Source organism: Rhinichthys klamathensis, unplaced genomic scaffold (genome assembly GCF_029890125.1).
Source record: "Rhinichthys klamathensis goyatoka isolate OS25496 unplaced genomic scaffold, OSU_Roscu_1.1 h1tg000485l_1, whole genome shotgun sequence".
Lineage (NCBI taxonomy): Eukaryota > Metazoa > Chordata > Actinopteri > Cypriniformes > Leuciscidae > Rhinichthys > Rhinichthys klamathensis.
The window spans coordinates 1,556,183-1,571,154 of NW_026606972.1; the positions used below are offsets into that span (position 1 = coordinate 1,556,183).

The 14,972-nt window shown below is 37.1% G+C and overlaps 1 protein-coding gene across 1 annotated transcript in view; it reads right to left on the reverse strand.

The window, feature by feature from the left end:
- snd1 (staphylococcal nuclease and tudor domain containing 1) overlaps positions 1–14,972 on the reverse strand; it is a 184,096-nt gene that overhangs the window by 119,016 nt on the left and 50,108 nt on the right. The gene's annotated exons all lie outside the window — the stretch shown is intronic.

Genomic DNA, 14,972 nt, shown 5'->3' on the forward strand with positions numbered 1-14,972 from the left:
CCAGGCGTCCGATCTACTCGAAGGCAGAACACGATTTCTGACAATAACAGGAGTGTTTTCAGAGCCGGACGTTTGTGAACTGGTTGAAGAGCACATGCATGAGAAACTAGCCTGAAAAACCTATTAAGAACGAACCCATCTCAAGTGAGCAGAACGTTGGTGTTAAAAGAATCTTAATTACACCTTGACAAGCTCTTAATCAAATGGTATAATTTAATAACACAGGCCTACCAAGCATTGAACTCCCTGTAAAAGAAATAAGTTACATTAGTTATACAAAGATCTGCAAATAAACATTATCTACAGAACGGCTGCTATATCTACTCAAAACAGCATTCGGAAAATGAGGTATGTGCAATCAAAATGCAGCCTTGGGAAGAGAAATATTTGAAATCCCATTTATAAAAAGTTCCAAGGTTATGATAAAAATGGTCTCAAACTGTTTTTTTTTTCTCTTGTTTCCTTGCAGCTCTCAATGAAAGGATCTGTGTGTATAAGCGATTTTCTCTTTAACAGACGTAATGACTTCTAACAATCAACGCCTCCTTGCGTGGCCTTGAAAAATGACGTTACACTGCAGGGCACGGCACGGGGCTTCAATACAGGCGCCGAACAAAACAGCAGTTCAACCTGTTCAACCCTGACTTCCTCAATTACATCAGAACCATCATACAATTGTTAGCCTTGCTGATTCAGAGATGTCACATGGCGCACACAGATGTCAGCTTCAAGAAACTGTTCAGAGGGCTTTTTGATTGGTCCGTGTTATACACAACGAAAATATTTACTCTGACCAGAAAACTGCATTGACAACCCGCACAAAACCCCCCCACATTTTTTGTTTTTATTTGTGTGGCTGTGCGTAAACCTGTTCCAGAATCAGTATTGCACCAATTAGACTGCCTGTGATCATTTACGTAGAATATACATATGCTGTATATTGCTAATAGACTCTGCAACAAAGTTATTTAGATGCTCAACTCAAAGAAATGGGGCATTTTTTTACTCCTATAGCCCTTGGATAGGACATCCTTATAACTTTAATGCAGTTCAGAGTGTGTTTGTTTCTGCTGAGATATCTAGACAAGCAGATGATCAGAAAACACCTCGGTATTCCTCAGCCACAATTACAGCTACCAAAATATTCAGTGACTTCTGTAAAGGAGACTGCAGCAGAGCTCCTGCAGAGAACTAACACGCTAGCTCGCTCACTCTCTCCTTTCTGGTGCTCAATATCACTGTTCTTCACAGGAGACATGGAATACTACAGGAACGGAAACGAGAGGTTTTGTATCCAAGTTACTAGTAGTTGCCAAAAGTAACGCTGCTCCAGTAAAAGACTAATATTTAAAGAAACAATACCAGTCCGCATTGGAAGTGCAGAGAAACCGGTCTATTATTTTAAATATAGACTGTTATGTGGTTGCATTTATTTGATCAAAAGTATAGTGAAATATTATTACAATTTAAAATAACTTCTATTTTGAAACATTTTAAAATGTAATTCCAGTGATGGCAAACCAATATTTTCTGCGGCCATTACTCCACTCTTTAGCGTGAGATGATCCTTCAGAAATCATTCTAAAATGCCAATTTGGTTTCTTAGGGTGTATTCACACCAGGAAAGTCCGATAGTTCACTTGCTCTGGTCCGGACCAAATAATTTTTATTTTTTTGGTACGGTTCGCTTTCACACTGCTCTTTTTGCAAGTGAACCAAAATGTGTAAACAAAACCACACGTGTGCTAAGGTCGTCCATTCATTGGAGAAGGATTCTCAAGTAGGGAAATCAGGAAGTGCAAAAAAGGCTCAGCATGGAGATATTTCGTACTGCCATATTTGTTATTTTACTAATTTTGTGTTATATTCTGTACAAACGCAATATGAAGAAACTGCGCAGAAGACGGATAAGGTATAAAGTTTTGATTCATAGAGAGGGGCTATGTTCACACATTCAAATAATGAGATTCTTATTGTATATAGGCTACTGCTAACAAGTGCTGTCAATGTTAACGCTTGCGATTTAAGTTTGTCCAGTTTAACGCAGCGTCATCCTTGTAACTATTATATGAACTGCAAAAGCTTTTTTTTGCATCTATGCGCGATTAGACTAAAGAGAACGCGCTGTATGTGAATGTCCTGATGCACACACTCATTCATTCATTCCATTCCAATGACGCACACACACGACGTGCAGAAAGACGCGCAACAGTATCGTGTGGCCAGACAGCGCGCGCCGGAATGGAATTCTCTTTCGCACTTGAACAACAATAACACAAACCATTATGCCCAAATCTCCGACTACGGAAGCCTTTTAACTCAAAGGCGCAGTGCTTTCTTGCAATTGGGTCGGTTCATGTTCACACTGTAAACGAACCGTACCAGAGTTCGTTTGGAAGCGTACCGAGACCACCTCTTCAGCTGGGTCTCGGTTCGGTTGTTTGGTCCGCACCAGAGTTCGATTGCTGCATTCACACCTGCCCAAAAGGTCCGCACCAAGGGGGGAAACGAACTAGAGTTCGATTCAATCGAACCAAACAAGGCAGGTGTGAATACACCCTTATTTTCAATGTTAAAAACAGCTGTGCTATTTTTTTATATACACAGTATATATTAACACAGTTGTGTTAATATTTTTGTGGAAATAGTGATTTTTTTTAAGGATTCCTAAACGCCATGGGATAAGCCAAACGCCATTGCTCCAATTAATTTTTTTTATATTTATATTTAACTTAGAAGAGTGGAAATCCAAAAGCAAGTCGGATGTTGCTGGTTCTGAGAATTCATTACATTTCATTGTTATTGGGTTCAAAAAACCACCATTGCAAGCTTGTGTTAGTCCATTCAAAGCTTCGGTTTATGAGAAAATGAGAAGTGAATGGTAATTATTTTGATATAACTCAGCTATCTGTTGTAACTTTTATATTGAATCCATTGAGAAGCTGTAGAAAACCATGCACAAATCGCTGTCACTCTCTTGCCCAAAGATGGAGAGGTTTAATAAGATTTTCTGAAAGGCTAAACACAGCCTATCGCCAATCACACACACAGAAACCCCAATAGCACCAGTATATCTCTAAAATAACTGCTGCAAATGACACATGGCGCAAAAGCGTTTCTGCATCCAAGACCTGATTCTGACAGCTCCATGTTTTATGCAGGAAGAGACAACGACTTTCTGAGATGAAACTCTTTTTTCAGGCTCTCTCAAATACACACTCCTAGGTTATGAGTGTTTTGTCAAGGTGATATTTTCTGAATTCCTCCTGATCTAATATACAGTAAAACATCAAATTACATCATTACTTGCACCCTGTATCAGTCACACGCGCACAGCGAGTGGAACATCCAGAACATTCTGTTACAGAAGACACTGCTGGCTGCTCCCGTGGAGGGAGAGATGGAAAATGAAGAGAGGACTAGAAGAGATTTAAAGAGGACGGCTGAAGACAGGAACACCGTGTCTAATAACTTCAAGTGAAGTCGTGATAAAGGCCTGACAGTAGTAGGCAGCTGTCTGTGTGTGTCTGCAGAGGAGATTTTGACTGCAGGGGTTTTCTGCACCGAAGTGATTCACACAGAGAATGGCACCAATTTAAATTATTGCTGCTATGGCTTATGTTACTTTTGTCTATCTGGAATGCCAATTTCTTAAGATATGACCATAAATATTGTGTTATTGGTTGCTAGGGTTTGTGTGTGTGTGTGTGTGTGTGTGTGTGTGCTACTAACTAACATGAACTAACTAATAAAAATACAGCTGTTCATTGTTTATGTTAGTTCACACTGCATTAATGTTAACAAGTGCATTACCTAATGTTAACAAGATTAATAAAGTATTAGCAAACGCTGAAATTAACATGAACAAAGATGAATAGATGTTGTATAAGTGCAGTTCACTATTAGTTCATGCTAACTAATGTAGTTAACTAATGTTAACTAATGAACCTTATTGCAAAGTGTTACCGAAATTGGTTTCTTTTATTCAATATCATTAATAGCATTGCTTGTCATAAAATTATCATTTTTCCAGGTAAAAAAAAAAATCTCTGAAATAATTTGAAATGATGTGAATAAGCCTTAAAAGACCACTCATGACTTTTCTCTACTTAAAAAAAGTTTTTGCACAAAAAAAACCCCAGAACTTCAGCATAATATGCCAAAAGTTCTTCAAACAGAGCTGAGAGAGAGTTCAGACCGATGCCATGCAGCAGCAGCTGTACACCAGCATAAACCACCACCAACGCGCGGAAATTTGGGATTCAGTCCAAAAATGTCCATTTTATGGATGTGTGAACTATGAGACTAAGAAAAACAGATGAAAGGGGTTAAAACAAAAAGACAAAACAACAATTAATAAACTTGCATCAAGAGTTCCCACACTTTTTGACTAATGAATTGTTCATGATTGTTGGGTAAGCATTTTTGCCATCAGTTTAGAGACCGTGATCACAGTAGATAATTTCTAACTAAGGAAATATTTTAGACAAGAATATAAAATCTAAATAGCAATTAGTATAGAAAATAAACACAAATATTACTATTTGTATGTATGTATGTACGATATGTATATACACTCCTAAACAAAATCTTAAGACCGGGGGAAACATTGCAAGTATTCGCATTTCGCGCTGGTGGATCATAACCGGGTTGTAAGTACTGCTTCAAAATGCCAAAAGAAGAAACAGGAGCAAGAGACAAAAAATAGAGAGTTGGCAATTTATTGAAAACTGCATTTAAACTTAAACAGGCTGGTCATCAGCTGATCAAAAGTTTAAGACCATAGCCCAAAAATAAACCTACAACAGAACTAAAAGTGTCAAAAAAGGACTCAGTAGTGAGTAGCCCCACCGTTCTTGTTGATCACTTCAAAAACACGTTTCGGCATGCTTGATGCGACTGTTCCCAGGAGGCTGCTGGGAACGTTGCTCCATGTGGTGAAGATGGCTACGCGAAGGGCATCCATGGTCTGGAACTGACGTCCATTTTTGTAAACTTTCCTTGCCATCCATCCCCAAATGTTCTCAATGGGATTTAGATCAGGAGAACACGCAGGATGGTCCAAAAGAGCAACGTTATTCTCCTGAAAGAAGTCCTTCGTCAGGCGGGCGTTGTGAATTGCAGCGTTGTCCTGTTGAAAGAGCCAGTCATTACCGCACAGACGGGGGCCCTCGGTCAAGAGGGATAGCCAGCCGCCGTTTGACGCCCCTGGACAACCTGAAGCTCCATTATCCCATTGAAGGAAAAAGCACCCCAAATCATGATGGAGCCTCCTCCACTGTGCCGCGTAGAAAACATCTCCGGTGGGATCTCCTTGTCATGCCAGTAACGTTGGAAGCCATCAGGACCGTCCAGGTTAATTTTTTTCTCGTCAGAGAATAAAACTTTCTTCCACCTTTCAATGTCCCATGTTTGGTGCTCCCTTGCAAATTCCAAACGGGCAAGTTTGTGGCGTGGGAGGAGACGTGGCCTTTGAAGACGTTTTTTGTTCTTGAAGCCCTTCTCTCGCAGATGACGTCTTATGGTTATTGGGCTGCAGTCAGCATCAGTAAGTGCCTTAATTTGGATCGAGGATCGACCTGTGTCTTCACGGACAACCCGTCGGATCCTGCGGCTCAGTGCAGGTGAAATTTTTTTGGGTCAACCACTTGACTTTTTTGTCCCATAATTCTCAGGATCTTTTAAGAAATGTAAAATGACCGTCTTACTGCATCCAACCTTGGCAGCGATGGCGCGTTGCGAGAGGCCTTGCTTGTGCAGCTCAACAATCCTGCCACGTTCAAAGAGAAAGCCTTTTTGCCTTTGCCATCAGGAGATCATGACAGTGTGACTGCCTGAAGATCAATGACACGAAAGCCATATTTTTGTGCAGATTTTACCTTTTTATGCCTATGGTCTTAAACTTTTGATCAGCTGATGACCAGCCTGTTTAAGTTTAAATGCAGTTTTCAATAAATTGCCTACTCTCTATTTTTTGTCTCTTGCTCCTGTTTCTTCTTTTGGCATTTTGAAGCAGTACTTACAACCCGGTTATGATCCACCAGCGCGAAATGCGAATACTTGCAATGTTTCCCCTGGTCTTAAGATTTTGTTCAAGAGTGTATATACACTACCGTTCAAAAGTTTGGGGTCAGTGAGAATTTTATTTTTATTTTTTGGAGGAAAGAAATCAATACTTTTATTTATCAAGGAATAATTAATTTGATCGAAAGTGACAGTAAAGACATTTATAATGTTACAAAAGTCTTTTGAACTTCCTATTCATCAAAGAATCCTAAAAAAAAAAAAAAAAAAAAAAAAAAAAAAAAAAAACTGTACAACTGACAGACCAACAACTGTTTCAACATTGATAATAATAATAAATGTTTCTTGAGCATCAAATCCTCATATTATACTGATTTGTGAAGGATCATTTGACACTGAAGACACTGACACTGGTGATGCTGAAAATTCAGCTTTGATCACAGGAATAAATTACACTTTACTATATATTCACACAGAAAACAGCTGATTTACACTGGAATAATATTTAATACTATAACTGATTTTTGTTGTATTTTTAATCAAATAAGCGCAGCCATGGTTAGCAGAAGAGAATTCTTTTAAAAGTATTTAAAATCGTACCGACCCCAAACTTTTGAACGGTAGTGTGTATATATATATATATATAAAAATTAAGGAAATGTTGGAATCCTTTCTCCATCTAAGATGGATACATGATTGAAGCCAGCCAAGACCAGAATGTAAAAGCAGGAGCTTTTGCACTAAAGACAAAAGAAACCTAGAAAATGCAGCGCTCTGTAAAAGCACTTCGAGGCCTTCAACTGCACTGCCACATAGAGAACAGCACATGTTAGTAATACAAAAAACATCGCACTACTTTTCCACAAGAGAATCACCAACAAAGTGCAGCACTCAGACAAGACACTCTCTCGCCTGAAAACAGATGACACGCTCTTAGCGTAGCAATACCCTCTGTTATGTGATGTACAGAGTAATGCCCTGCGTCACTGCGGCTCCTTTACGACAGGGTCACTCTTCATGACATTAACGTCAATCCATTCGTGATCATCGCAGCCAAAACAATGTGACAGCACTAGAGCTTTGAGTGAAAATTGTTTGCATCCGAGAACTCTGTGTGTGTGTGCGTGCGCGTGTGAGAGAGTGAGAGAGTGAGAGAGTGAGAGAGTGAGAGAGTGAGAGAGTGAGAGAGTGAGAGAGAGAGAGAGAGAGAGAGAGAGAGAGAGAGAGAGAGAGATCTCCTATCTCTTCTAATAAAAATGTCTGGACTTATATAACCAAGCACAGTTTCGAGCTCGGAAACCAGTTTCTCACTATGCTCACCCACATGAGAAAGAGAGAGAGAAGGATTGTGCAGTCTCCCATTTGATCATGAAAGCAGTTTTGAGTTGTGGTGAAATACAGAAACATCAATTAAAAATGCACATTACCATGCAAAAGTTCGGGGTTGGTAAGATTTTTTTTTTATGTTTTTTAAAAAAAGTCTCATGCTTATACCAAGACAGCATTTATTTGAAAATATAGTAAAATCTGTTAAAATAACTGATTTCTATTATAATATATTTTAAAATGTCATTTACTTGGTGATGAATTTTCAGCGTCATTACTCCAGAAACTATTCTTATTATCATTGTGGAAAACATGTGTGCTGCTTAATTTTTTTGAGTAAATTGTGATAGTTTTTAGGATTCTCCGATAAATCGAACGTTCAAAGAAGAGCATGTATATGAAGTGGGAATCTTTTGAAAGATTATAAATGTCTTTAGTGTCACTTTTGATCTATTTTTTTGTCTTTCTCGAATAAAAGTATTTATTATAAAAAAAAAAATATAAAAAAAATTAATCTTACAAACCCCACACTTGAAAGTGAGTGAACAAATGCAAATAAATCTTATAAGCCACAGTTGGAGGACAAAATGAACAAAATGTAAGTTGACATTCACTTTTTTCACGTTAAATGGTATACTCGCTGGCTGTTTATGGTTGATGCACCAATTTAGCATCAATTACATATAAATACATTAAGATACCAAAGCAAAATTTTGGTACTGAAAAACTCCAATCCTTATCCTTGCAATCACTAGGCATTTGCTTTGGCATGAGAAATGTCTCTCAATAATCTGAAGTAAAAGCTAATGGTGAATAATAATAATAGCAATAAAAAAGGAAGAAAAAAAAAACCTTCGATATGTCCCGGCCCAACAGCCTGAACAAAAAAATACGTCAGTGCATGAAAGAAAACTAAATTCATCAAACAACTTAATAGGGTCTCCTCGCTTCTCTAAAAGCTCCTTGATAAAAGCAGCTTTCTTCTCCACATGTTCTACCTCTGCTTGAGGAATTAGCAGAGCACAACCACAGAGCTCTCTATTTCTGAAAAGATGCAGGACTGAGGCCAACCAAGGCCAGACCTTAAAAGTAGGAGCTTTGGCACCAAAGACAAAGGAAACCCAGATAATGCAGTGCTGATGCATTTGATGACAATAAACAAGAAGAAATGGAACTGAAAACACAAGATGGCGCCTGTGTTTTCACACAAGTGTGAAAGGCACAGGAACAGTTTCTTCCCACAGGCTATTTCCCTCTTGAACAGTTAAAGTGCAAGTGCAATTCCCCACTTTTTATCCTTGCAAATTCATTTAGTCCTATTTATTCATGTTATTTACAATACTGTAAATGTCCTTTGTCTGAAAATGTTTATTCAGACCTATCTGTCTCTATACTTTTAAAAATATTTCTTATTCTTAAATGTTATGTGTCTTATTATATTTACATGTGAAGACTGGAAGCTCCAATACCCAAGGTAAATTCCTTGGCTGAGCAAGCACACTTGGCAATAAAGCTCTTTCTGATTCTAATAAAAGGGTTGCGTTCCAGACTAGAACTTGAATACCCTGAAAGAGCACCATAGCTCAATAAGTTCAGGATATATGGTGTTTAATATGAGAGACCGATTTCTCATAATTAAAGTATAAAACACCACCATGTATCCAACTTGCAAGTACACACACACACACGACCGTGGATTGGCCTGCTCCAGAGAACCTGAGCTTTGAGCATGCAGCTCATCAAAGTTGCATCACGACCAGAGACGCCCTGAAGAGGGAAGAGCCCTCCTGCCGATGCCCCATCTCACACTGAAACACACCCCTTTGATGTCTCCTTCAAACCTCTCCTCCCTCTTTCTTTTTCATGTGAAGACAGCCGTCTTCCCTCTTTCACGCTTTCTCTTGCTCTTTATAGGCAGGAAGGAAGGACACTGTTGTGTGCACTCTGTTCTAAAATCAAACAAGTGAACTTTCTTTCTGATCGGTGCTCAGGAGGGCAAACAGAGGAGGGAGCGCACCTTAGGAGTCAGGACACAGAGATGAGTCACAATGCAAAGTCCCAAAAAGTATTTGAACACTTGAAGCCAAAATTAATGCATGAATTTGAATAAAAAATGGTTTCAAAAATACAGTGAAAATGGTCATATATTTTAAACTAATTTATTCCTGTGACGCAAAGCTGAATTTTCAGCATCATTACTTTAGTCTTCAGTGTCACATGATCCTTCAGAAATCATTCTAATATGCTGATTTGGTGCTAAAGAAAAAATGTATTATCATAAATGTTGAAAACAGTCATCCTGCTAAATTTTACTTTTAAATGTTTTTTTTTTTTATAGAAAGATTAAAAGAACAGAATTTCTTTGAAATATAAATCTTATTTGTATTTGAATTCTATCTTCAATCCACCCATATTATTGTTCATACAAATCAAAACAAACTAAACATTTTCTTGGCTCAAAAACAAATTGCTTTTAAATAAAATTATGGTTTATGATACATTTTTTTAAAAAAAACTTCTGAAATCATTCAACCAAAATGCCACTAGAAAACACTAGATTATACTGAGAAATTGAATGTTAAACATTTTAAATTATACCATTAACGTTGGTAGCCCTAAAACAGTAAAATAACTACAAAACTAAGACTAAATTAAAAACCAAGTTGACTAACCAACTAAAAACTAACCAACTAAATTGAAAATAAAATAGAAACAAAAACTAAATAAATTTAAAATCATAACCCTGACACTAAAAACAGAGACCAGTTGGGCTTATAGAAATAAAGTTAGCTTTAGCATCATTTGGTCACGGAGGCAATTTGGTTTGATAATGGGTTTCTAAAGCAACAAAATTCATGAATTTTGTGTGTGAATAAAGACTCCAGATGCTTTTTGGGTCACTATAAATTCAACCAAAGTCTACAACATCCAGTTCACCTTTTTTTAAATCCAAACAAAGCTCTTTAGTCAATAAGAACACAAGCTGCAGCCAAGGGAGTGTGTTAAAATGCCTATTGTTTTAAAATTCCTTCCTTTAGAGAAGGTTAATAACCCTAGACTGAAGAGGGCTTCTTTATTCTAGCCAGAGATGTATTGCTATGGGTTTGACAGTACTCGATTTCAAGAGATGAACAAACATTTTTCTTAAAAAAAAAAAAAAAAAAAAAAAACCTCTCTTTCCACTCGTTTAAAGGGTCATATTCTAAAAAATGTTCCCCCTTAAAGGTTTCTTGGACAGTCCTAATTCCGTTTTTGACATGACCTCAATGTTCATCAAAAGTTTTGGCATTTAATCTTTATAAAACTTATTTGTAGCCCATTTTCAATGAATCTTTCTAAAAAGTTTGAGTTACACGGTTTTCTTATAGTACAATAACTTGCCAATTCTCGCATTACACTTCTTGTCAAATAGTTTATTCGATTAAAGGTTAAAGAAATGGCTGATATTTGTATAGTACAAATTCAGTCCCTGCTTATGTTTTGCACATGAAGCTGTAGCACCACATCAGGCCTGCTTCAACATCTGTTGTAGTCCAACAACACCGTGAGCCACGATGATATCGCTGGAAAAGAAGCATTTAAACAGGAAAGAGCGGAAAAAAAAATAGAGCAAGCAATGAAGCATTTCTGCCCTTTTAATGCGGTAACCTTTGCTGGCGCGCCTGTGGGTGGAGAGGCTTTTGCCATAGCAACACTAATAGGGAACTGTGTGCTGTAATGGAGGGTTGAGTGACAGGAAGCTATCCTGTCTCTCTTTCCTCCTTTCATCGGGGGCTTTGGCATTGTCTGGCCTTTCAACCACTGAAGGCAGAGGGTCCTGTTGATTGGACGGCTACGATCTGTGGTCTAATTTAGTACTGAGCTCATTCATGCAACAATCATGTGGAGAATCTAACTGTCTGTATGGACACACACACACAACCAATCTAATGAAGAGATGTGATAGGAAAGGTATTCCTTTGTGCACACTTGTTTAATTATACATCTAAATGTGAACATACAATTGAATGGGCTTCTATTGTTTTTAAATAATGCTAATTATATAAATTACTATACTAAACCTAAGATTCCACCATCTTTACTCATGGCCGCTCAAGTTGCTTAACTCTGAAAAATTTGAAATCCCAGAGATTGCTTTAAAATGTATACTTTTCAACGAGATATGAATAAAAGAGTTTTTGAAGCATTGCCTTCATCACACATTTTTCAAATCTTGGTCAAATTTGTCCCCGAGCCAAAAACCATGAATTACTTTTAAATCTATAATAATCTAAACAATGTCAAATAAACAACCCAATTTCAATATTTATTGTGTAAAAATTAACAAGTAATAATTAATAAACTGTATAAAAAGATAATAAAAAAACCACCTGGCATTGTTTTCACCACACAATCTTTTAACCACCAAATGCTGTCCCTATTAAAAGAGCTTGTAAAATGTATTTAAATGTATTTAAAGGCTATACTGTAAAAAAAAAAGTTGCTGCCTTAAATTTTGTTTAAGTACAATCAACTTGGATGTTTAAGTCTCTTCAACCTAAATTACATTAAACTGACTTAAAAAAAATTCAAGTTGAATCTTTTATGACAAGTTATAAATTGCTTGTATTTACATTGATTTAACTCATCAAAAAAGTTATGTTGTCATAAGTTATTGATCATATAATGTTTTTCAGTGTATTGAACAATATAATTTGTAGAAATGACTGTATTTTTGTCTTTGAAAATAAATTTCTACCACAATGTACAGATTTATCCTGTGATGCACATAGTAGCTGACAAATAAAATAAAGTAGTGAGAATAAGAGGAGAAAGAATTTTCATTTCTAAAGATCCTCAAAGTTAAAACTTGAAGAAACACTAAGTTATGGCATCTAGAACCAGCATTTAACTATCCAAACCTTGACCCCTTGGATCCACACAGATATGAGATCTCAACATGCAAGCAATAAAATTATACAAATTTCGAGTGCAGAGGAAGGCCTGCAGGTAACCAAACACAATCTAAACTGGTGAGTTTATGACATAATGCCCTGTGTCGTAAAGTCAATAACCTCTTGAACTGCTAAAGATCTGACATATTTGCATTTTACAGCCGCTAGTACTGTCAGTGTTTTCCTTTTTCTGACAGAAAAACAGTTTCCACAAACACTAGAAACTTCAGAAGGACCTGTGCCAGGAGACCAGATCCCAAAGTACCTGCGACTGAAAAATTGGGATAATTTTCAACTCAAACCATCAGCTGAATTTTACTCTTAAACCCTCAAAACAAACTGCTTCACGAAACATGCCAGCCTTCATGATCAAATCACATACAACCAAGAAAGAGAGCTGAGTCAATCAGGAGGAAATGCATCTGAAAAACAGATTTTTTTTTTTAAATTGAGAAAAAAAAAAAGGTAGTTTTTTTTTTGTCCGAAATCCCTCATAGGAAGAAAGATAATTGCAAAAGGGAAAAAATGGAGGAAGGAAAAGACAAAAGACACACTCAGGAACAAATGACCAAATTAATTGAAATATCTCCAATGACGATATGCACAATTAAGCACGGTGGGGGTGGAGGGTGTCTGTTCTCCGTTGGGGAAAGTAGAGACAAATAGATGGAAGAAATGGAGGGATGCAGAAATAGATGGGCGGCTCTGCTCTCTGTTTTCAGGGTGAATAATTAGACCTGATGGTGAGAGGACAGAAATAAACTCCTCAGAAATAACACAAATCAGTCAACGGCTTGTTCTGAGTGATACGGAGGAAGGTTGAGGTCGGGGTTGGGAGGACACTAATGTCAGTCTTGAAGAAATTGAGCGACCACAAGAAAGTGACAGTCTCTTTATGTAGTCTAATGAAGCTTGAATGTTTGTGCACCCCATATACAGAACCTTGCGATGTTCCCATGTTGTGTGCAATTCCGGCAAATGGTCAAAATCCCACCCTCCATTGATCCAGAAAAGATTCGATTTGTCCAAATAAGCTTGGTTATTTTTATGGCATCCAATTAGAGATCCTAAAATGCAGCTTTTTGATGTAGATGTATAAAATAAAATTAAGTGCATAATGCTGGAATATCTGGAAAAACGTCTCCTAAAAACAGTGTGAAAAATCATCATCTAGGTAGCCTTGACTGCTTATTTTAATTTGAATTCATTTGAATTAAATTAAAATTGAAGCCACAAACAGTCAGTGATTTAGTCAAATAGTCTCTTAGTGGATTATTAAGCTAACCGGATAAGCTAAGCTAACCGGTTAACCTGCAAAGCTACAAGTAATTAAGTATGCTTTAAGTGTTGGATAACGTGGTAATACTACACAATAGGATGCCATCCATTAACATTAGTTAATGCATAGATAACATGAACTAGAAATTAGATATACATTTTTGACAACATGTATTAAACTTTGTAAATGTTAGTTAATAAATTGTATTGTATACTTTGCATTATTGTTAAAGTACAGATTTTGATTTTAAAAATGTATTAAAGGGATAGTTCACCCTGGAGTCGTATGAATTACTTTTATGATGGTTGATGCACTTTTTTGGACTTCAAAATGAGGACCACCATTCACTACCATTATAAAGCTTGGAAGAGCAATTTTAATATAACGTTACAACAATCATTTAAAAATATTATTTTGAACTTTCTATTCAGAGAATCCTGAAAGAATGTATCATGGTTTCCACAAAATAAATTAGCACAATGTTTGAGCAGCAAATCAGCATTTTAGAATGATTTCTGAAGGATCATGTGACTGGCGTAATGATGCTGAAAATTCACCTTTGCCATCTCAGAAATAAATTTCATATTAAAACTTATTTAAATAAAAGTTACTTTAAATCGCAACCATTTCACAATATTTCAGTTTTTACTGTATCAAGTAAATGCAGCCTTGGTGAGCATAAAACCTCTTACAAAAATATGTAAATCTTACAGGCCCCAAACTTGAACAGTAGCATAAATGCTGAAATGAACAATATTTTGAAAAAAGTTAAATATTACTAATAACAAATACCCTAAATCACAAACGTCTATATAAAAATGTCAAAGGGTGAAGGATTTGGCAACACACCTGCAAATGTGCCAGCAAGAGTGGCAATTGGCTACATGCAGAGTCCTGATTAAAGGTCAAATGTCACAGATGCTCCACCACTTCCCCTGATGTGCAGCAGTGATGGCTGTATCTGCCCAGACACTTTCACACAAGCATGTGTGCATATATGTTCCACACAGAGAGGGCAAGGAAACTCAAGGGGAAGAACAGATGCTGAGTAGCAAGACCTCACAGCCAGCGAACGTGACACTTAACCTTCCATCAGATTGAGCCCTTCAGATCCTCGTCTTGCCTTTGGGAGGTCAGAGGCATAGACAAAACGCCTGCACTAACTTCAGCTTTCCAGACCTGTCAGAAAACACCAGCCTCCACAGGTCAGAGGGGAAGGACAGAAGGTATTCAATCTAAAACTCTACTAGCAGAGCATCTTGAGAAGAAAGAAACCCCTTCCACAAAAATCACTCACCGTTAAGCTTGAGGCAAGGAAATGTGAAGAGATACTTTTATATGGCTCATGGAGCGTGTATGAATCATTTAAGGAATTTTTCATATAAAAATGAAATTGTCTCATCATTTAC